Source organism: Moschus berezovskii, chromosome 16 (genome assembly GCF_049115385.1).
Source record: "Moschus berezovskii isolate FMDL1 chromosome 16, NW_MosBer_1.0, whole genome shotgun sequence".
Lineage (NCBI taxonomy): Eukaryota > Metazoa > Chordata > Mammalia > Artiodactyla > Moschidae > Moschus > Moschus berezovskii.
The window spans coordinates 58,735,826-58,759,452 of NC_142475.1; the positions used below are offsets into that span (position 1 = coordinate 58,735,826).

Sequence of the window (23,627 nt, forward strand, 5' to 3'; positions counted from 1 at the left end):
ACACACATAGACTCACACACACACACACACACATAGACTCATACACACACACACAGACTCATACAGACACACACAGAGACACACATAGACTCATACACACACACACACACACAGACTCATACAGACACACACAGAGACACATATAGACTCATACACACACACACACAGAGACTCATACAGACTCCCCACACATAGACTTATACACACACACACACACACACACAGACTCATACAGACTCCCCACACATAGCCATACGAAGACAGAAGCTTCCATAAGCCAAGGAAGGTCAAGGACTGCCAGAAGCCACCAGAAGCCAAGAAGCAGGAGACAGATTTTCTCAGGGTTTCCAAAAGGGATCGGTCCTGCTGACACCTTGATTTCAGACTTCTGGCCTCCTGAACTGTGAGAAAATAAATTTCTGCTGTTTTTGGCCACCTAGTTTGTGGTCATTTGTACTGGCAGCCCTAGGAAACTAACACATCCAGGAAGCCTGGACCGCAGGACGGGGGTGGTTGGATGTTGGTCCCTGATGGGTCAGGCAGCTTAGAACAGTAGGAGGCTGGGCTGATGCAGTAAATGCAGCTCAGAAGCTGAGCTCTGTCACACCAGGCCCTGGTTAGAACTCTGGACCTTTAAACACCTCCGGAGTTGAAGAGCCCCATGACAGGTATTAGGGAACTCTTTACCAGCCCAGCAACACAGAGATCTACGTTAATTTCAAGGACTGAAAACATGTCAGGACTTCTGGGCTGACTCGTGTTTGCTATATAGGGATTCATAAAGAGGAAGGATGGAAGACAAGTGAGAAACACACACCTGGACCACATCAAGGAGGACCTTAGTTCCTAGGCTCAGATGTTTGGATTTACTTTCCAAGGCAATGGGGGCAATTGAAGTTTTAAGGGTTGTAAGCTTGGGACTGACTTAGGGAGGATGACTATCTTGAAGGGGGACTTCAGAAAAATCACTCTGGCTGTAGTTGTATATAGGTTATCAAGTGGTTGGCTGCAAGTAATGGAATCATGGCCTAAAGTGACTTAAACAAAATAACTGTATTGACTCATACAAAACAAAAGCTAGAATGTAGACTTCAGGTACAGTGTGATCTGGTCTATGGATCTATCTAGCTTCAATTTCGCTTTCCTCAGGGGCACAAGTCCTGGAGGAGGGCATGGCAACCCACTCTAGTACACTTGACTGGAGAATCCCACAGACAAGGAGCCTGGCGAGCTATAGTCCAAAGGGTTGCAAAGAGTCAGACACGACTGAAATGACTTAGCACGCAAACATGCACGCAGGGGCATAAGATGTCTTCTAGAGAAACTGAGTTAAAGATACTTTCTTGGGACTTCCCTGGTGGTCCAGTGGCTAGGACTCTGTGTTCTCAATGCGGAGGGCCTGGGTTCGATCCGTGGTCAGGGAACTAGATTCCACATGCCACAACTAAGAGTTCACATTCTGCAATTAAAGATCTCACACACTGCAACTAAGATCTGGCACAGCCAAATAAATAAATCATTAAAAAAAAAAAAAAACTTTCTTGTTCAGTCCAGTTGGAATAAAGAGAAGCTTCCTAGGACATTCTTTTAAGAAATTCTTCCCTGTAAGACCCAAGTATGTTTCTATCTTATTGATCCAAATAGGGGTTAAATCTACTTATTCCTGAGCCAAATTCTGCAAAGAGATTAGGGGAGTCATGACTGCACAAGACTAATCAGCTGCCTTAGCTGTTGGTTCTAATACATGTGAGTGGTTTAGGATATGGCTGTTTACTCCCGCTGACTCAAATGCCTTAAGACTCTCCGGGTTGGGAGGGGACTTAAGAGTCATGGGTCCTACCTTCCCTGCAATGCAAGATCTCCTATACAGGTCTCCATCCACACATTGACTCCCGAGTCAATGCTGCCTGGGCAGCCTATTCAGTTGACCAGTTGACTTGTAACAGAGTGAGACCTGCCAATCAGATTTCTCTCCTGGAAAAACTAAGACCTGGAGTGGTCGAACAGTTGCCACAATGTGGATGGGCTGGGGTCACAAGCATAAAGCTTTTGGGGTGAACCCAGGACTTAACAGAGAAAGTCTGTGGGCAGGGGGGAGAGCAGAGAGAGAGAAGGAGAGGAGAGAGCCAGAAGACACCCAGAGCAGAAACACAGGCTACCTTCCCCTTCCAGTGCCCCAGTTTCAGTCTGTACATCCCTAGCTTTTTTTTCAAATACCTAAGGAAAAGCTGGGCTAGGTCCTCACAGCCCCAAGAACCCAAAGCAAAACGCTGCCCCAAACCAAACACCAAGTGCCCAGCAGCTCTGAACTCACCTCTGAGAAGCAAGGCAGCGCTTTCCTTTTCTGCACAATCACCCAGATGGCATCAGAGCCCAACAGGATCTTTCCACTCTGATGTGCCAAGAAAGGGGACCAGGAGAGGATGGAATCAATTTTCTTAACCATTATTACTGAGAGCTTTGCTGCTGCTCTGAAGATGCTGTGGGGGTGGATGGGGTGATGGCGAGCTTAAATCAATGTCAGGTCTCTCCCGGGAGCGCGTTGTGCAGACACTCCAGTCATGACTGTTACCGGCAGGCCGTGTTGGGAGACACACAGGCTGGGAACCTGGAATTCTCACAGACACACATTCCTGACACACAGCCCCAGATCTGGGCTCCTGGAAACTGGCCAGGGCGTCAGAAGTGCTTTTCATCAAATGTCATGACTGTAGGAAAAAAGGAAGAAGGAGAGAGCCCTTCTCAGCTACCTGGTTTTAAAAAAAAAAGAAAGAAAAAACCTTGTAAAAAGAAATAGGGTTAGAAAAAGCCTTGGCAGGTTAACCCATCAGAGGCTGGCAAAAGATGCGTCTGACGAGCATCTTTTTATAGCAGTAAGCTGATGATATATGCGTGTTTCATCAAAGTCACTTAATAAGAAATTTCCATCTCACTGTGGAGTCATCTAAGCAAACTGCCAAGAACCCAGGGCTGCAACTGAGAGCCAAATTTGATTCTTGGCTACAGAGCGGAACAGCTGGATGATCTAGGGCACTTACTTACCCAATCTGATCCTCTCTCCTACTATGAGATAACAGGATAGTCTTAATGACTGAAGCATTTTCTATTCTGCAAAGTGCTTTTCTGTACATTATACTATTTGATCCTTGCAATAAACACTTCTTTATTAATTCAGCTAGAAACTCTTCATTGAGCACGGAGATGGGTGCTGCAGTCAGCCGGGAGCAGAACACAACATATTCCCTGCCCCCAGCAAGCTGAATCAAATCAGAAGGCCAAAGTCACCAACTATATAATCAGGAAAACCAACAGGGCACTGCAGGCAGTTGTCCCTGTGAATACAGCAAGATGACCGTCGCCGCTCTTGTATTTCCGATAACTTGGATGTGGATGAAGCTCCAAGCCATGCTCCCAGTTGCTAAGTCCTAGAGGTCCATGTGAGAAGGTTCCCGTGGCCCAAAGATGCTGCCACTGCTGAGAACAGCAGCTGATGTTGCTGTTCTAGGCAACACCTCTGCTCCCCTCATCCCATACGCTAAAGCATTTGGGGGAATGCCAAGAGCAGTAGATACCCTGATACACATCTCAGGAAGAGCGAAGCCCACAAGATGCTTCCATGCAGACCAGAAGGTTCACCTCCACCCCGCTCTCCCGCCCACCCAGGACTGAAACAAAAGCCAACAGGTTCAGGCAAGAGGTCTCAGATGATGAAATACCCAAAATTTTCTTGCAAACGCTGGAGGCCAGGAAACATAGCCAGATGGCAGTGCCCTGGTGCAGTTTGGCAAGACTCCTTGAAGGGCTCCTGCAGATTCGTATGTATGCTTTCTGTTTTGGCTTCTCTACCTCCAGTACCTCTCTTGCCTTTTGTACATCTTTATTCCTCTTTTCCTTCCCTTTCTAGTAGAGAATCCTCTCACTTTCTCCCCTGCCCTGTTTAATCATTATCTTTTGTGCGGCTCAAAATATCTCTCCTTTTCTCCTTCATGTCCCAGAAGGACTTGTCCAATGCCACCACCACATTCCCTAGGGCAGGCCTTCCCCAGCTGTGGGCAGGGACCAGATGCTGGAGAAGTCCTCCACTGGCCCAACACACCCTTACTGGGCACTTATCAATATGCTGTATAGCGTTTTTAGTATTGGGCATATACGCATTCACTTAGTCATCACAGTGACCTTGTGGGACTGATCGCATTACGCCCATTTTCACAGATAGAGAAACTGAGGCACAGAGGTAGCAAGCTTAGGGATTCTGAAACTAGCCTAATGCAGATGACACCACCCTTATGGCAGAAAGTGAAGAGGAACTCAAAGGCCTCTTGATGAAAGTGAAAGAGGAGAGTGAAAAGGTTGGCTTGAAGCTCAACATTCAGAAAACAAAGATCATGGCAACTGGTCCCACCACTTCATGGGAAATAGATGGGGTAACAGTGGAAACAGTGTCAGACTTTATTTTTTGGGGCTCCAAAATCACTGCAGATGCTGATTGCAGTCAGGAAATTAAAAGATGCTTACTCCTTGGAAGGAAAGTTATGACCAACCTAGATAGTTGTGGAGCTTCATCCACATCCAAGTTGAGCATATTAAAAAGCAGAGACATTACTTTGCCAACAAAGGTCCGTCTAGTCAAGGCTATGGTTTTTCCAGTGATTATGTATGGATGTGAGAGTTGGACTGTGAAGAAAGCTGAGCACCGAAGAATTGATGCTTTTGAACTGTGGTGCTGGAGAAGGCTCTTGAGAGTCCCTTGGACTGCAAGGAGATCCAACCAGTCCATTCTAAAGGAGATCGATCCTGGGTGTTCATTGGAAGGACTGATGCTAAAGCTGAAACTCCAATACTTTGGTCACCTCATGCGACTGGAAAAGAGTCTGATGCTGGGAAGGATTGGGGGCAGGAAGAGAAGGGGACGACCGAGAATGAGATGGCTGGATGGCATCATCGACTTGATGGACATGAGTTTGAATGAACTCCGGGAGTTGGTGATGGACAGGGAGGCCTGGCATGCTGTGATTCATGGGGTCGCAAAGAGTCGGACACGACTGAGCGACTGAACAGATGAACTGAAGGAGTGGCAGTGCAGGTTGCAACCGAGAAGTCTGGTCCTACGGGCCCTACTCTGGAGCATCCACTATATCTCTTTCTAATGAAGAGCTAAGACTGTTCTCTCCGCTTCCATTGCAGAAGGCTGACTTCTCTGACTGGGGCCGGGGCACTGCAAGAATTAACTCACCAGCTAGGCGAAGCTGGGCCTTCTTCCTGTTAGCATTCCTCGGAAAAGTTGTGAAAGAGGAAAAGCCCCAATAAGGAGTTAAGAGCTGTAAAACTAGTTGTTTTTTTTTTTTTTTTTGGTAGTGCCTCTTAAATCCTGTGTCCAGCACTTAGCCTGTAGGACTGGCATTCTGTTACAGAGCAAGACGCCAGCACCGCACCACTTCCCTATAAAGGAGGAAGGGCCCAAATCCGCAAAGCTGACCCCGAAAGGGGGCCTGGTCCTGGCAGTCGGGCTGGCGAGAGAGCTCGCCCTGCTCTGGATCACGTCGCAGCCCCGACGGTTGGGAGGGAAGAAACCGCGGCGGGCAGCAGGGTCAGGGCGGGGGCCGGGCCGCGGTGGCCCCTCCGGGCTCTCATCTGGGCGCCCGCCCCGGGGCCTCACCAGCCGCCCCAGCCCCCCTGCCGCCACCCCCGCTCTCAGTCCCGCCGCGACTCGCGCGCCCTTAGAGGAAGTAGGTGGCTTGGCCCCGCCGCCGGTAGGGGGATCGGCCCCTTCCCGCTACCGCGCACCCACGCGGGCTCTTCGGGGAGCCGCCGCCTCCTCCGCGGGTCTGAGCCCGCGCCCTCCCCCCGCCAGGCCGCGCCTCCCCAGCCTTGTCAGCCCGCCGGCGGCAGCCTTCCCCGCAGAGCCCCGCTCCGGGCGGCGATCCGGTCCCCGCGCCGCCTCCAGCGTCTCCCTGGCCGGGCCTCTGCCGAGCCGGCTGCAGTCCACGTGGCTCGGCGCTCTGGGTTCGGATCGCCGGCAGCCCGGAGCCCGGGGAAAGCTGAGCCGAGGCCGGGAGGGAGGGGCGGCGGCCGCCGGGGGAGCGCGGGCCCGCGAGGGGCGGGCGCTGCGCGGAGGAAGGGCAGGGCCGCGCGCGCGAGAGGCACCCGCTCGGCCCCTGCGCGCCCCGGCTCCCGGCTCCCGGCCCCGGCCCCTCCCCGGCCGGCCCGCCCGCCTCCCCCTCCCACTCCACCCGCGGGAAGGTGTTCCCGGGACCGCCTCCCTGCTCGCCCCGCCTCCCCGCTCCCCCGGCTCCAGCCTCCGCCGGCGGAGCTCCACGATGCCAGACAGTTTCGACACTTTGCAAAGACAAAGACCAGAGCGAGGAGGAAGAGGAGGCGGAGAGAGAGGAGGCAGGGGCGATGTGAGCCGGGAACCGGCCGAGTATCCGGGACAGCCCCGTTTTTATTCTCCTCCGGATCGCCTCGTCCCGTGCCCACCCCCAGCCCCAGAGCCCCGGAAACTTCCGCGTGTCTCCGGCCGCGGTGAGTGAGCGCGCGGAGCCGGGGGTGCGCCGGGGGCTACATCCACCCGAGTTGGGGCTCGGGCAGTTTCGTGTGTGTTCTCCGAGTGGAGGGGGTGATGGTCCGGGGACAGAGGCGGTGGGGAAGGATCTGGGAGTGTGTGACAGGGGCGTGGAAGTGGACTGTAGACCCCGGCGCCGGGAGGGAGGCGGGCACACGCAGGGAGCCCCCCTCCTTAGCAGCGGCGTCGCCGGGGTCTTTGGGCGAGCGAGGAGGTCGGAGCGGAGGGTCGGGCTCAAGGGTGTACAGCAGTTTCAAAAAGAGCTGCTGGGAGCTCTAGGGAGCCTACGCCGGGTCTGGGGCAGCGGTCCCCGGGGTGGCCCCAGTGACATTGCACTCGGCGCGCGGAGCTGGCACCTCGCCGATCGGGGCCGCCGAAAGCGAAGTGGCCCGCGGGGTCGCCAGTGGGCTAAGCCCCCACGAAGAGACGGGACCGCGCGACCCTTTAGAACGGAATCCGGGGTGCGGGGGCGCGCGGAGGCCGCCCAGTGATCAGAGTTGAGTGTCCAAATCCGCTGCGAGCAGGCGCGGATCCGGGAGGTGGCCATCGCCCCCGGGGACACCGCAGGCCCGCGTTGCTCCGGATACGGTGGAGAGGTTGGCACCCGGGGCAGGCCAGCTGGACGTGGCGTGTTGGGCAGGGAGGGACTGGGGTGGGCGAAGGGGAGCTTGACGGGGGTGGTGCCCGTGGCAACTCGAAACTCAGAGTCTGCCCGGGATCCCGTTAGGCGCCGCAGCTGCCGCGAAATAATCCGACAAAAGTTAGCAACTTGTCTGCGTCTGGGCTGTGTGACCTGCGCGGGGCAGGGGCGGCTCCTTGGGCGGGCGCGGGAGCGGGCAGCAGTGCCACTGGGACAGAGCGCCCAGATGGGGGCACAGCCCGGTTCGAAATCCGGACGGTGGCGCAACTTTGAGCTCCTTCTTTCACTAAGCGAGAGTGCGTTTGAGCTTGACCTTGCGGGAGGCAGCGCGGCTGAACTTGAGATGGGCACTGAGGCTGCTCCCTAGCTGGGCACAGTTATGCCCCAGGGCGCCTACGCTCTATCCCGTGGCCTGGTCTCCCGGAAAGTGTGTTGGGATCTTTTGGGCTCTGCTCGTCTGCCGGAGACCCGAGTCCCACCTCCCTCGTACGCGAGGGTCGCGGACAGAGCCTACAGAGCGTGGGGATCGGTGGGGCAGCTGGACGAGCGGACTAGAGTCCCCTCGCAAGTGTGCGCGTGGCTGGGGGCTGGGCGGGTCACTGCGTCTCTCGGGCTCTGCGTGACCCGCAGAGGGAGACAGCCTTGACCCTGAGGGCAGTGACCTCCTGGCTGCGGCCCCGCATCCGGCATTCGCTTGGCTTTCACTTGTCCACCTCCGGGAACCGCTCGCCTCTTCCGGCCCATCCCCTTCCCGGGTCCCACGCCACGTGGATTTGCGCCGAAATGGTCCCCCAGGGAGACTGCGAGCACCCACTCCAGCTCTGCGGCTGTGTGTGTTGGGCGAGCGGTGCTCGCCAGCTCGGAAAATGCGGTCCGCTGGGGACTGGGTGGTCCAGCTGTCCCGTCTGGCACCCAGTAGGTGCGAAAGGTGTGAAAAGGCCCCTTCCTGGGAAGGCGCTGGCGGAGGCCGCGGTGTCTCTTCCCTCTTTCTCCCCACGTTTACTATTATTGAATTCTCATCCATCTGCCCTGTCCAGCGCTTTCGACTTCTAGACGTACCTTGCGCACCTACTGCGCGCTGGGCTCAAAGATGGGCTATTCTTAGACGATGCGGGGACAGCCATCAGGTTTTTTTTTGTTTTTTTTTTGTCCCTGGGGAGCTACGCGACTGCGTTCCTCAGGTTCAGAAAAGGCAAAGTGCACTGCCCCCTGCCGACCACTATGGAAACTGCCGCTTGGCTACGGGGATGGGAAGGGGCGCTGGAGACTGGGTGCCAGGGGTCGCTCCCTGCACCTTCTAGCATCTTCCGTTACTGCCCCCAAACATGGCCTGGCCTTTTTCTGCAATCCTGCGGGTAGCTGAAGAGACCAATCCGAATCCCCCACGTTAACATGTCCCAATCTTGCGCCAAGTGGGGGTAAAATGGGGTCATGGCTGCTGCTGCTGCTAAGTCGCTTCAGTCGTGTCCAACTCTGTGCGACCCCATAGACGGCAGCCCACCAGGCTCCCCCGTCCCTGGGATTCTCCAGGCAAGAACACTGGAGTGGGTTGGGGTCATGGCTATTACTTCCAAATATATTAGACTAAATATTATATGAATTTTGTGAATGTGTGTGTATAAGTATATATACAAACGTATGTTTACACACTATTTTTGTATATATATTCATATGAAATTCATGAAAGGAATTTCATCCTATGAAAAATTTATTTTGTGGAATAAATAACAGAATAAGTAGGAGGGGAGCCGTCCCTGGCGTTGAAGAATCCCACGTGGGTGGGAGTATGCTGTCTTGTGTTTTGCAAGGCCTGCATTTGCTCTCCAGGTCTGCCTCCCCAGCAAGGCCAGGGCCTGGGCCCCAGCGGAGTCTTGCCTTGACTTCCCGCCTCCATTGGTTGCAGGAACAGCACCCCCCCCCCGGAACACTGGGCTTAGAGTAAAAAAAAGAGGAAAAAAACAGAAAGTGTTGGGCAGAGGAGTTTCTCCAGGGGGTGCACATTCTGCTCCTCCAGGCTCTTATCAGCTGCGGCCTCCTGCTCACCTCAGGACTGTTTGCACTTGGAGGCACAGGCCGGGCTCAGGCTGGGCCCTGAAGTCTTGGCACCGGCCGTCTGGAGCTCTCCATGCGCCAGTGATGGTGGGCTGGGCCCACCTGTGGGCCTGGCCGGGGGGGTTTGTGCAGGTGGGTGTCTTGTCCTCTCTCCACCGCCAACCCCAGGAGCGTCAGCTGGAGGCCAGCCGTCGGCAGCCCTGCGGGAGCCCCACAGGGGCCTCTTAATCTTCTGGTCAGTTAACCTTGCCTGAGTCTGTTGCTGACTCAGAGGATTTGTATCTGAACAGGCTTTGCCTTATAGGATCTAAACCTTAACCCTCCCCTGAAGTCCCCTCCCACACCACGAAGAACAGCCAAGAAAGCAAAAAATAAAATCCACATAAAACCTTGCATGGCTTCCCAGTGAGCCCTCCGTGCATGTCTGCACACACCCATCATGGGCGGGTGAAAGAGCTGGCCTGGTCACTAAGAATTATTCTAGGTTAAGGCTTCCACGCATTTTGTCCAGTTGTGGAACCTTCTGGATCCTGCCGCACTGGCCCCCACCTCACCCCCACTCTGGGCGAGCAGAGGATTTGGTTCTAGGAGCCCTGCCTCGGACCCCAGCGAGAGCCTGTGTTCTGGCCTCAGGGCCGGTGAGCAGTGGCTTGACCACTTGGCACCTAGACAGTTTCAGGCTCAGGGTCTCAGTTTCACTGTGGGAAATGAGAGGCTCAGAGCTCGGCTGACATCACCTTGGGGCCCTTTGAGCCTTTCCTTGTGAAGGCAATCCCCCCGCCATTTGCTTTTGCCTCCAGCTTCATCCTCAGTACCCTCCAGGCCTCCCTGGCATCACAGACAAGCCTTGACCACACGATGCCAGCTGTGCACCTCCTGCTCTCACGGCGAAGTCCATCTTTTATGCCCAAGAACCCCACAGGGTCCTGCTTGGTATCAGAAATGGGGTTTTCTTATTTCTTTAGGTTTTGTTGTTGGATTATTTTGATTTCAGCTGAACCAACATTTATTAGGAACTTATTGTGTCCTCGACACCATGCAAGGTGCTGGAAACGTGGTTGATCCTTGTCCCCTACATGTGGACGTGACGGGTTACCCTCTGGTGGGGTTTGCACTAGAGTGGAAATGTGCATGGGCTGAGGCAGGGTTTTGACAGAGAAGAAAGGATTCTTCTGCCTTGGGGAACCCACGGAAAGATTCATTGAGGAGACAACCCACGAGTACCTTGGGGAATTCTTTTAGGCATAAGTCAGACTGCTGGAGAGCAAAGGTATTTTCTTGAATGCAGAGTTATTGTTGTTCAGTTGCTAAGTCACGTCCGACTCTTTGCAGCCCCATGGACTGTAGCCCGCCAGGCTCCTCTGTCCATAGGATTTCCCAGGCAAGAATACTGGAGTGGGTTGCCATTTCCTCCTCCAGGGGTTCTTTCCAGCCCAGGGATTGAACCTGAGTCTCCGGTGTCTCCTGCTTGGCAGATAGCTTCCTTACTGCTGTGTCACCTGGAAAGCCCTGATCTGGATAGTTGATGTGAAAGATAAACGAGAGTCTCTCCACAAATGCCAGCTTTCATTCCTGAAAAAGTCTAGATTCAGACCTGTTGGTATAGAAGTGGGTTGTGTGCCATCATGTCCTTTTAACCTATTTAATATTCAGGAATACTCTTTGAACATTCTTATATTAAAGATTTTTTTTCCCTTCCAAAAATACCTGAGGATGTTTGGACCATTTTATCTGCTTCTATGTGTATGTATACATATATATTTTTTCTCCTCTAAGATACATAACAACTATCTAACTAGGCCTGATTCTAGAAGCCATACAAGATTATAAAGTACAAACTAAAAATTATTTATTGTCATTCAGAGTTGAGAGGAAAACGTTAGTTCCAAATTATGTGGCAGGAAAAAAAAAGAAGAAGTTGCAAATGACTTTTGGAAAGTCCCTGTTTGGGTATACAAAGAAAATACATTCTCCGAATTTCACTAGATACCTTAAAAAAAAAAAATCAAACCAGTATCGATATTGTAATAGCTTGTGCTGCATTAAATATACATCCGTTTGAATCCACATGGAACCAACAGACCGGCGTGGCTAAAAATTCCCTTCATGCATATTTACTTAGCAGAGGGCTCTTGAGAAAAACCCAACCGAAAAACACAACCAAAGCAAACCTGGCTACTTCTCTGAGAGGGTGGAATGACTCCAAGATCGTTTCATGTTCAAAACGCCTAAAACAACTCTGCATGAAAGATGAAAATCCTTCTAATTGGGCATTTACCTTTTCAGAAATAAAAGGCTCAGTAGAAAGAAAAGAAAATGGGAAAAGAAAAAAAAAAAACCCTTCAAAAAACCTTTTTCCTTGGAAGACCAGACTGGAGCCCAAAATAAACCCTCTGAACTTGGCCAAATCATGAAGAGCTGCATTCTCCCTCCTCACCCCTGGTCTAGCTCAGAGCACTCTCAGTGTTGTGAAACCAAACACTGAAATGCCCGCCTCTGCACGCCAGCATCTGCAGCTCTGACTTTGTGTGGACCTCAGTCCGTCTCCTCTGCGTGCTCCACTGTGACACGGGTCCCCGTTTCACGGATGTAGTGACTTACTCAAGGTCACGCAGTCTTGCTCTCACCCCAATCTTCCGTGTGCCTGCAGCTACCATCATGGGAAGTAGGTGACTCCTAAGCAAAGGAATAAGCCCACACATCCAGCCACCTCGAATCCCCATCACGCATTTTCCTCTGCTCACCCTCTGGAACCCCCACCTTCACTCTTTCCACCTTGCACTGTACAGATGAGGAAGCTGAAGGTCAGTCAGGTGACCAGCTTCATGGAAATGACCTCCAACCTTGGTGGTGCCACCTCCCTGCATCCCTTTGCGGATCTCCACCTCAACACCTGTTCCCTCTATCTGCTCGGCTAAGTATGAGAACAATGGCAGAAAATCCCATAAGTTGAATCTCAGCATCCTTATTAGATCTTACAGTCAACTTAGGGAACCAAAGCTTCATCTTCATAACAACACAATATGACACAGCACTACGTAACACACCACATAACAACCACAATTGCCATTCACAGTTCATGCAAAGAGTGTATGAATGCACCGGAGCAGAAACAGACTAGGCTGAGAACCAGCTTTGGTATTACTAGGAAGTCAGAGAGCGTCATCCCAAGGGAAGCCTTAAGGGAGGGGTTGTTGACGTGGGGTCTGCTGGTGAGACTCAGGTAAGCAGATGACAGTGGAACCTCCAGAAAGGAGTTCTCAACCACTAACTCAGGCATGTCACGAGATAATTTCCCTACTGTTTAGTTATTTTGCCCATAAATAATTTTCTCCCAGGAGAGAGAGTCAGCTAGCGAGTGCATAGAGTCAAAGTCATAGAACAATAACATGAACAGAGTTTAGAAGAAAGGCTATTGGAGAGAAGATGCCTGCAGACAGTGTGGGAACAGGGAAGCTTGCCTGCACATTTTAGAGGGTGGCCTCCTGAATGGCCTCCTGATACTTTGGCCTCCTGATGTGAAGAACCAATTCTTTGGAAAAGACTTCGATGCTGGGAAAGAGTGAAGGCAGGAGGAGACAGGGACAACAGAGGACGGATGGTTGGATGGCATCACTAACTCAATGGGCATGAATTTGAGCAAACTCCGGGAGACAGTGAAGGACAGGGAAGCCTGGCGTGCTGCAGTCCATGGGGTCACAAAGAGTCAGACACAACTTGGCGACTGAACATGAAAGGACACGAGTGGGCTTCCCAGGTGATGCTAGTGGTAAAGAACTGTCTGCCAATGCAGAAGAGATGTGGGTTTGATCCCTGGGTCATGAAAATACCTTGGAGAATCCCATGGACTTCGGAGCCTGGTGGGCTGCAGTCCACAGGATAGCAGAGTCAGACACGACAGAAGTGACTTAGCACACACGCAGTCTGGTTGGAGTCCCTGATCTTCCGTGCAGATCCCAGCATTGCTGACTGCAAGCTCTCATCCTGTGGCTCGTCCACACAAACTGAATTCAGAGAGCCCACACAGTGCCCAAGGTTGAAGAAGGACTGGGCGGGAAGCCTCGGTATGAAATTTGTCACCAGGCATGTAAACCTAACCGGCTTCCTAGAGAGGTGTCTTTTGGGCAGTCTGCTGCAAGAAAAATGAGCAGTAAAAGTTGCTGTTGCAACACTAAAAGCTTCCCCTTTTTATATACTTATTTTTTTAATTTTTGCAATGTTGTGTTGGTTTCTGCCGTACAACAACACAAATCAACCATAATCATCATATCTCCCCTCCTTCTTGAGCCCCCTCCCCTCCCCCCAGGTCATCACGGGGCCAGGCTGGGCTCCCTGTGTTGTGTGGCAGCTTCTCGACTGTTGTCCACTTTACACGTGATAGTGTCTGTCTGCTGATGCCACTTTCCCCACTTGTCCCGCTGTCTCCGTCCCCTGCTGTGTCCACAAGTACGTTCTCCACGTCTGCGTCTCCATTCCTGCCCTGCAAATAGGCTCATCGGTGCCATTTTCCTGGATTCCATACACATGCATTCACGTGCGGTGTTTGTTTTTCTCTTTCTGACTTTCTTCACACTAATAACACCTTCACAATGGAGAAAGTGTTTGCTGTTCTTCTTCCTTGAAGACACCGTTAATCCTACCACCTGGTGGAGAGTTTGATGAATCAAAACTGTTGCTTTGAAACAGTTAGCTGCCACCAACAAGAATGTCTTAGTAGGGGGTATTCCTGGTTGCTTCTGAAGCATATTCTTGGCGAAGAAAGGAAATTAAAATGAAAAGGAGAGATTAGAAGATAGCGAGGCTGTGCACCGCTGCCTAAGGGTAATTTCAAATGAAAAACACACCTCTCTGGATGGTTTGAAACATTGGTTCCAGCATAAGGGCCGCTTCTATTTTCTGTCTGTAATCTATGACAGGGAACAAACTGAGCTCCGCAAAAATCCATCATGAACTATAGGATTTTAGAAATTAAACTGATGTCTTCGCTGCAGAAAGTGGGGGGCGGGGGCCCTTTCAGGGCCCGAGAGTGGACTCTTGTCTAACGCTTGGACATGAATTGTCTGAGGAGACACAGGTGCCAAGGAGATACACAAAGCAAGAAACTTTATTGGAAAGGGGTGCCCGGGCGGAGAGCAGCAGGGTAAGGGAACCCAGGAGAACTGCTCTGACGTGTGAGGCTCAGAGTCTGGGGTTTTGGAGTCATGCGGTTAGTTTCCGGGTTGTCTTTGGCCAATCGCTCTGACTCAGAGTCCTTCCTGGTGGTGCACGCATGGATGCTGGCAAGAAGGGTTCTGGGAGGTGGAAGGGCACGTGGGGTCTCCTTTTGACCTTTCCCGAGTTCTTCCTGTTGGCGGTGGCTTATTAGTTCCGTGTTCCTTACCATGACCGCCAGTGGTAAAATACCTCAGGGGATCGGTTACTGAGATGCCTGGCCAGGGGGAGGGGTTTCAGTCAGTGTGTTTCCCCTAACGTCTCTACAAGGCCAAACATCCAAACAAGGAGAAAAGATGTAGTGGACCCGGAGGCAGTGTGGAATATCAAAATACCCCTGTGTCTTTGGAAACCTGCCTCTGGAATGGAGTGAAGGGGCTTCTCTTTTTCTCTGAATATAAGTTGTGTTGTGTGTGAGTCGATTGAATGATAACAGGTTACAAAGGTAACCTTTGCGTTAAAGAGCATGAAATCAGAAAGAATTGTCAACTCTGAGCATTTGCAAAGATCCTTGGCAGTGGCCTTTTTCAGCCCTCCTCTACTCCCAGACTTCAGTTATTCGTCGACTGAGTCATTCACTGATTCATTCAGTGGAGTCCTGGCTCTGCCACTGGCTTGCTGTGTGCCCTTCAGTGTGTTTCATAACCTCTGTGTGCCTCCGTCACCTCACCTCTAAAGCTGTGGGTAATAATAGCACCTACCACCTAGTAGGTACTGGATGAGGTAATACTTGGAAGGTGTTTAGAACAGGACCCTGCCGAGTGCCTACCTTATAAGTGCTTGCAGAGTGCATGCTGTGATCATCATCAGCTTTCGACTTAAGCAGTGCCTTGCTCAGCTTCCCCTGAATTGTTTCCTCACTTCAACTCTACCAAGTGGTTAACGCTCCTCTGCTTAAATGTTGCCATTGATGGCCCTCTGATTTCTAGACACCTCTGTGAATTAGAAAACTCCTCCTCACACAGAGCTTCCATCCGCAGAGGACTTCCTGAAGGAGGTGGTAAGGTGGGGGTGGAGGTGTCTCTGGAGCTGTCTGAATTTAAGGCTGGGAAAGCTCTCTGGGCTTAAGAAGCTACGGTGTGGCCCCTGGACACTAGTAGTAGAGACTGTCTTCCTGAGACTTCGGACATGACATTTTAGACACTCCCTGCCCTGTATTGCACCACTGAGACAGCGCAGATGGAGGCCTGACCCATATGATTCTCAGGCGGAGCCAGACTGAGAAACCAGCCCTGAGTTCAAGGCTGTCCCGGCTGACTTGGGCACCTCGAGGTGTCCTGGAGATGAGCTTCCAATGTGCAGAGCACGGGACACGGCAGCAGGCACAGACCCAGGTGCCAAGGGCTCCTAGGTAATCCCACTGGGCAGGCCTCCTCCTCTAGTGAGCCCCATCGTGTTTCCTCCTCAGACTCCTAGACCTCCCTCTTGACCCCCAGTCTCCCTGAGACCTCCCTCTGAGCAAGTCCATGTTGGTTTTTGTGAATTCTGGTATCTCTCTGCCCTTCTGTCCTCCCTAAGTCCCATTCCCAGGAAATACCACTTCTGGACACTCTGCACTCATTTAACCTTCTAAACAGGGCTTTTCGATCCTTCTTGTTATCAGTATTTTCACAGTTGAGAACACCGAGGCTCATGGAAGTGGGCCACTTGACCTAGGCCCCCCAGGCGGGGACTGGTCCCCTGCCAGCACACGCCCACGTGTCCCGTCCACCCCCATATGACAGCAGCTTCCTTCCACTTCCCTTCAGTTGTTCTGAGAATCAGTGAGTGAAAGTCGCTCAGTCATGTCTGACTTTTTGCAACCTCATGGACTACACAGTCCATGAAATTCTCTAGGTTAGAATACTGGAGTTGGTAGCCCTTCCTTTCTCCAGGGAATCTTCCCAACCCTGGGATTGAACTCAGGTCTCCCGCATTGCAGGCAGATTTTTTACCAGCTGAGCTACCAGGGAAGCCCAAGAATACTGGAGTGGGTAACCTATCCCTTCTCCAGTGGATCTGCCTGACCCAGGAATCGAACTGGGGTCTCCTGCATTGCAAGTGGATTTTTTACCAGCTGAGCTATCAGGGAAATCCGGGAATCAGATAAGAGGCCAAAAAGAATGAAGCCCCTCCTTCACCAAACGATACTTCAAAGGACTATAAATAGGACACTTAATGGTGGCACTCGGTCACATTCGCCATGGACAGGACAGACACTACGTGATGCCAGTGTGTCCTCCCACCCAGGGTTTTCACAGTCAGCACTGGTTTTTTTCCCTGCCTCTTCTCACTCTCCCTTCTCTCTTTTTCTTCCTTCTTTCTTTCCCCTTGTCAACTGTCTTGCCCCAAAGTATGTAGCTCAGCCTCCTTCATTTGGCCATGGTTGCCTAGAAAACAAACACATGCCTATGTCACGATTTCTCCCAGTTCTGACAGACACAAAACAGTGCCCACCAGGCCCTGGGGAGGCTGTCCAGCCTCCCGTCTCCCTCCTCTGCAGGCAAAATCAGGGTACCCAACAAGAAAGTCCACGAGGGCACCTCCTGCCCTGGAAACCATGGGGGGCAGAGAGGTCAGTGAAGGCTGGGGTTGGGGGAGAGGACAGGTCCACTGTTTGTTAGCTGTGGAGTGTGGGGCAAGTGGCTACCATGCCTGAGCCTCAGTCTCCCCACCGGTACCCTGGGGACACCACCACCCATCTTTCTGGCTGAGAGTTGAGATGAATCAGGCAGGAGAGGGCGGGGAAAGGCCCAGAGAACAGACGGTCTTCAAGCTGGAAGATGGGAGAGCCAGGGCATGGGAAACCCTGAAGTGGGACCCACATTTGGAGCCAAGGGCATCTCCCCAGCCATGTGATCAGTAGAAAGAGAAAGAGAGGAAAACTTCAAGGCACCCGCTTGGTGGGTCCCAACTGCTCTGCCCTCTTCCAGCCATGATTAAGGTGTGTTTTCTTGCAAGCAAAAAGAGTCTTAGGCAGACCCATGTTTTAGATGAACCAGCAGACTGAGGTTTGCAGTGGGTGGGAGGCAGAGGCCTGAGCATCTCCTGGGTAGTCCACATGGGAGTGTTTGCGTTGCTCTGGTGTAAGAAGTGGTGACTTTATCTCTTTGGGGTTCAAGAGCTGATTGTACTCAGATGCTGAGAAATTAGAAAGCGAAAGTCACTTGGAGATTTCCAGTCTGGTTGCGGAGGTAATTGGGGGGCCATGGATGACCGCAGGGAGCATGGCAACTGGACAGACCAGGGGACCGTGCTGTCCCTCCCATCCCAGACCTGTGGGATTTGAGGTGTAGGAGGGCACCCTTCTGGAGCCCAGCCAGGCTGGACGTTCACCCTGGGGCTGGAGGAAGCCTGGGGCTCAAGATGGCCCTGGCTTTGAATCACGTCTCTGCTGATTTCTAACTGTGTGGCTGCGGGCAAATACCTTACTCTTTCAGAGCCTCAGTTTCCACATCCGTGAAGTAGGAATAAGACTACCACCCTCAAGAGGCTGGCCGTGCGGGTTGAATGAAATCACACACGTGGACTGTGACTGTGGTGCTGGCCTTGTTGTCCAGATGCATTCCATGGTAGCTGTTGTTATATCTCCCTTGGCAGAGCAGCCAGAACTCAGCAGTCAGGCCCTGGATTCAGAAATCCACTCCTTCTCAGGACTTCAGCGTGTGAAACCCTTTCAGAGATGGAGGCTGCACGCTAGCTTTCCCAGCCTGGTGAACATACCTGCTTCTTGCCTGAGTTCTGACTGGCTTCTTCAGCCCACACACCAGGGCGGGGGAGGTGCAGCGAAACCCTGGGGAGGGCCAAGCTGCTGAACTCGGCTTCCTTTCACTCTCAGTATTAGCTCTGTCATCTCTGGTTTGCATGCTCAGAATTTCTGCCTTCATACCCCACTTTCAGTTCTGCTCTGGACGTTCTAGCACTTACACCAGGCTTTTCTAGGGCATGTCACCCTTTACCCTTGCTCTCTGCGTCATCTGTTCTCGTTGCAAGCTGATCTAGCCAGTCTGAGTTCTTTTTCTCATCCTCCATGATCACTGAATGCTGGTCAGGAATTCAGATTACGAAACCACCCACTTAACGCGTGCCCTCTCTCACTGGGTACAGAGTGAGGTGGTTCTTACTGTCTACCCGAGTCTTCTTCCCCACAGTGGGAAAGCCCGCAAGTGTACTGCCGTCCCCATCAGGGCAGAGCAGAGTACTTACACAGCACAGAAGCAGCTCAGTGAACGCTGATTGAGAGAACTGTGTTAGTCCTGGTCTTAAATGGAGTCCACCCAGGAATTAGTTTATCATTCAGGCTCCAGTCTTTACTTTGACCGTGAGCAAATTACTTCATCTCTGCAAGGCGTCACTTACTCATCTACACAGCAATTGCAGGTAATAATACTGCACACATCCCAGGACCGTTATGAGGAGCCATTGAACTTTTGAGTACAAAGGGCTTAGTTTGGCAAAATCTTCTCAAACATTTAAAAACGGCACCTGCTACCATCACTACTGCTATTTTTACCTTATAATTTTTATTAAAGCAACTTCATGTTGTTTCTTACTCTCTTGCTTTGCAGTACAGCCCTGTGAAGCATTGAAGGAGGTACGGTTCCATTTTACTAGTAAGTAAACTATGACTCAGAGAAAGGCTGTTTTTCTAAACTCACACAGCTAGACTTTGTGTGGCTGGCCTCCTCTGCTTGGCATACCTAGCAGCCAGCCACACTGTTTTGGAACATGATATGACCATGGGCCTCTGAGAAAAGATTCCTGTAATTTAAAAGCACAGCAGTATTTTTTTCACCTAGGCCCAGTGCTAATAATTATTCAGATGATCTTTTTGTTTGTTTTTGACTTGGAGGAGAAAGGCTATGCTTTATTAAGCCAACTGCTGTACCCCAGGTGTGATGGAGAGTTTCATATCCTGTTCCCTGCTCTATCCTAAGAAGAAACAGAATTGGAAAACACAATCTCTTATAAGATTTATTGCATTCTGTTGCACAGAAGAAAGGAATTTCAGGTGGTAGATGCACCAACAGGGGCAAAGAAGGAATGATTTATGAATCCAGATTAGGAGAAGTGAGAACTCGCTGATTCGTTTGACTGGAGTTTGTCCTAATCTGTGCACTGGCTGGAATTTGTGGGCGTTTTTCTTGCTTCAGGTCTCCTGGTTTAAGCCCAGCAGTTTGCCATTAAGGACCTGCTTGGTAGCTGGCTGCTGCCAGTTGGATGGAGAGAAATGAAGGGGCAAGCCCTGAGCCTGGAATCAGAAGCCTTTGGCCCGTGTTCCCACAGCCCTGTTCTCAGCTGTGTGATCCAGGGCCCACCTCTCCAGGCCTTGGTTTCTTCATTTGTGCCTTGGAGAGTCAAGCTTTTCTGCGCCCTTTCCAAAAATGAGGATTGCATCTGACCCGTCTTCCTATGTAGTGCCTGTGTATGAACACATTTCACCATTTTCAAGAATCGGGTTAGAAACAATTGTGGAAGCCTTGGGAAAGTAGGAGTACAGGAAGATGCAGGGCAGGAGGGCATAGGGGAGAAAGTGGTGATGTGGCATTTCAGAAGAGATTTTTAGGGCTTCCCTGGCGGCGCGGTGGTAAAGAATCCGCATGCCAATGCAGGAGACACGGGTTCAATCCCTGATCTGGGAAGATCCCACATACCACCGAGCAACTAAGCCCGTGAGCCACAACAATTAAAGCCTGTGAGCCCTGGAGCCCATGCTCTGCAACAGGAGAGGCCACTGCCTTGAGAAGCTTGTGCCCTGCAACTCGAGAGTAGCCCCCGCTCACCATGACTGGAGAAAAGCCTGCGCACCAACAGAGAGTCAGCAAAGCCAGAAACATAGATAAATAAAATTATTCAAAACAAGAAGAGATTTGAAAGGATCAGTTAAAAACAGAAATCATGGAGAATCAAAGCAGCTGATGAGGCTGCTTCTCCCGGGCCCAGCAGGTAAGGTAGTGGGGTCCTCTCCTTCTCTGTGTGATCAGTGCCTTGGGTCTTGTTAGAGCAGCTGAGAACCCCAGGCTCTGGAAGGTGGGTGATGCTTGGGGGGCACAGATCCCGTTTTTAAAGGCCCCATGGTTGCAAGCTTGCTAGTTGGGGTTGGAAATTCAATGCAGTTGCCAAGATATTGTGTATCATTCCCTGTGCTATGCAGTAGCTCCTTGCTGGTTATCTATTTTACATGCAGAAGTGTGTATATTTTAATTTCAAACTCCTAATTTATCTGTCCCCCCTTTCCCCTTTGGCAAACGTAAGTTTGTTTTCTATGTTTGTGAATCTATTTCTGTATTGTAAATAAGTTCATTTTTTTAAGATTCCACATGTCACTAATACCATGTTATGTTTATCTCTGTCTGACTTTCACTTAGTATGAGAATCTCTAGGGCCATCTATGTTGATACGGCTTTATTTCATTCTTTTCTTTAGGGCTGAGTAGTACTGCTTTAACATCTTGTTTGTCCATTCATCTGTTTTTGGACGCATAGGTTGCTTCCGTGTCTTGGCTGGTGTGGATAGTGGTGCTCACTCACTTGTTCCCTCTATAGTCATTACTGAGTGCCCCCTCCCCGAGTGCCCCCTTACCCACACAGTTTCCGGTGGGGGTGGGGAAATCCAGTGATAGGTACAGTCAGTAAAATACTGTCCTTTCTACCACCCCTAAGGGCTTCAGTCTCACGAGAACTATGAGCGATAGAATTGAGGTGATGGCTTGCACTTAGTAAACTCTTGTTAAACGAAAGAATAAACCAGGGGAGATCAGCACAGGAAACCATGGAGTCCCTGTAAGGTTCCCTAACCCATTTCAGGGTAAGGACAGCATGGTGTCAAAGCAAACATCTTGAAAGTGTGGTGCATGAATTGCTTTGCTCATTCTCTGACTCAGGAGATAGTAATTGACTTTCTCCCGGGGGGAAGCTGGGTGGTGGCTTGTAGAGTGGCATGTAGGGCAGTTGCCTCACTCTCTCCTCATGGAATTACGGAGCTGTGACCGATGCTCTGCAGGAGCACAAGGAATTCTGGGAATGTGTCATGGCAGTGCCTGGCTTTGTCTGACCTGTCAATAGAGATGTCCCTGGGAAGTGCGCTGACACTGAGACCCAAAGGGTGAGTAGAGTGTGGGTAGGGATGGTGTGAGTCAGTAATGGGAGGGAGGGAGGTGTGGGCTGCAGTGTACAAGGACCCCTCTGGCATTGGAGGAGGTGACAGACACCATTTGGAGGCTGGGGGCAGTGAGCCTCCGCCTGCGTTCTTCCAGAAAACTGGGGCTGAAAAAAAAGTTTCATTCCCGGAACTTCCTCTAGCTGCTCTGGCCACTTTGTGTTTCTTCTGTACAAACATCCCGCCTACATCAGGACCTCCAAATAGAGTCTGTTTATCATCAACACCAGATGCCTGTAGACAAATCTGAGTCAGTTGGTCACTAAATCCTGTTGATTTTATGTGTAAAATAGTTCTTGAATCTTCTCCTCCTTGTCTTGCCCACAGTCCAGGCTTATCCCTGGCCCTCATCATCTCTTGACAATCAAGCTGATTTGGACAGCACAGGCTGACTTTTCTTTCTGACATAAAAATCATGTGGTCTCACTGCCAGCAATGTGAAGGTAACTTGGTGGTTGTATCAGCTAGCTTTCTCTGCGTAACAAATAGTCTCGAACCTTAGCACCTTCAACAATAAACATTTATTATTTTTCCTGATGCTGTGGGTAAGTAGACTAGGTGTTTCTTTTGGACTGGGTGACTTGGCTGGTGTTCAACTGCCTGTAATAGTCTCATTTGCAAACCTGGGGGCTCATCTGGGAGGGCTGGAGCTTCTCCCCGTGTTGGTTGGTTTTCATCCTCCAGGGTCTAGCTCAGGTGTGCTCTTGTGACTGCAGAATGATTCCCAGCAGCAAGCGAGAGGAAGTCCTCTGCCTAAGCATTCTTAAGCCTTTCTTTGTGCCAAGTTTATTATCATCGGCTTTTTGTTAAAAAGCAAGCCACATGGCCAAATTCAGATTCCAAGGGTGGGGAAACGATTTCCACTTTGTGGTGGGAGTCCCCCCACAGAGGGTATGCTGCAAGGTGATGTGAGTAATAGGGACCTTCACCGAAATCCTCTCTCCCAGGGGCTGAGATGAAGGCTTTGAAAGCAGACAGGATGGGTGTGTCCTGTCAGTGTCCTCTCTGCCCCTTGCTGCTTTTGTCATGCTGGCAGCTTCACCCATGTCAGCGCTCCAAGCTTCAGCTGCCAATCCGTGTTGTGGGGATGATCAGTCTGGGCACCTTGGATTTCAAGAGAGTATCAGCTAAGAAAACCCATGGTCCGCATGTTGCAGTGCTTGGCACACAGAAAGAACTCAACTGAGGGTCTCTGTTCCCGTTCTCAGACGAGGTCTTTGAAAGCCCTTTCCTGTCCAGCCTCAGCCTGGTTTATCTTAACTTTGATCTCACAATTTTCACCTTCACATCTTACCTATTTCTTTATCTTTGTGCTGAAAGACATTTTCCCCCAAGGCTTTTGTTTTGCCAAACAGCATCTTGCTTGTACCCTGATCAAGGAGCAGCTAAAAATACTGTCTCCTCTTCAAATTTGTCTTTCAGACTGAGTCGGCTATTTCTTCCACAGATATCATCCACACCTTCATATCATGCTGCCCTGGATTGTTTATTTGTTTCCTCCACCAGGCTGAGCTCCTGGGTGGGTGGGGGGGGTATGAACTATACTTTATTCACCTTTCTGTCTCTGGCACTTGACTCTGAGCATGGAACAGAACAGGGGGTTATTTACAAAATATTTGATGTATAAATCATTGACTGGGTGAATGGGAAAGTCGGTGAATGCCTTTTAATTATGTTGAGTCATCTTCAAAAGGCGGGGAGTGAAATGTCAAAGCTGACAAACTTTTATCCTCTTCACTTCCAGCTGGTACTGTTTTCAAATTCAACCTTTCTGATGTGGAAATCCCAGTAGAAGTGATTAGCATCTCCAGGGGCTGTGGTGAGCAGACACTCTGAGCTTTGTGTCCAGGACGTCGTCTGATGAGCAGAGATGGACACTCCCTCAGCCCACTGAGGTAATGACTGACTAGCACCAGTGAGAAACTCTGCTGTTTCTTCTGTGGATTACAGCAGGTTGTAGGGAGAAGATGGAGGTGGGGGCGATTTCCGCTGTTTCTTGATCACTTTGCAACTGGGGTATTCCAT

The 23,627-nt window shown here is 51.1% G+C and overlaps 1 protein-coding gene across 7 annotated transcripts in view; it reads left to right on the top strand.

Annotated features, from left to right (window-relative positions):
- Window positions 1–6,035: 6,035 nt before the first annotated feature.
- The window catches only part of ST3GAL1 (ST3 beta-galactoside alpha-2,3-sialyltransferase 1), a 96,879-nt gene continuing 79,287 nt past the window's right edge, over window positions 6,036–23,627 (top strand). For 4 of the 7 annotated variants that reach the window (XR_008686778.2, XM_088844848.1, XM_055432650.2 and 1 more), the window contains exons 1-2: window positions 6,036–6,522; window positions 23,347–23,497. The gene's annotated coding sequence lies outside the window, so the exon portion shown is untranslated. Of the gene's footprint in view, window positions 6,523–8,651; window positions 21,549–21,929; window positions 22,046–23,346; window positions 23,498–23,627 lie in introns of those variants that run through there. The other 3 variants (XM_055432652.2, XM_055432653.2, XM_055432654.2) reach the window with 3 other exon arrangements.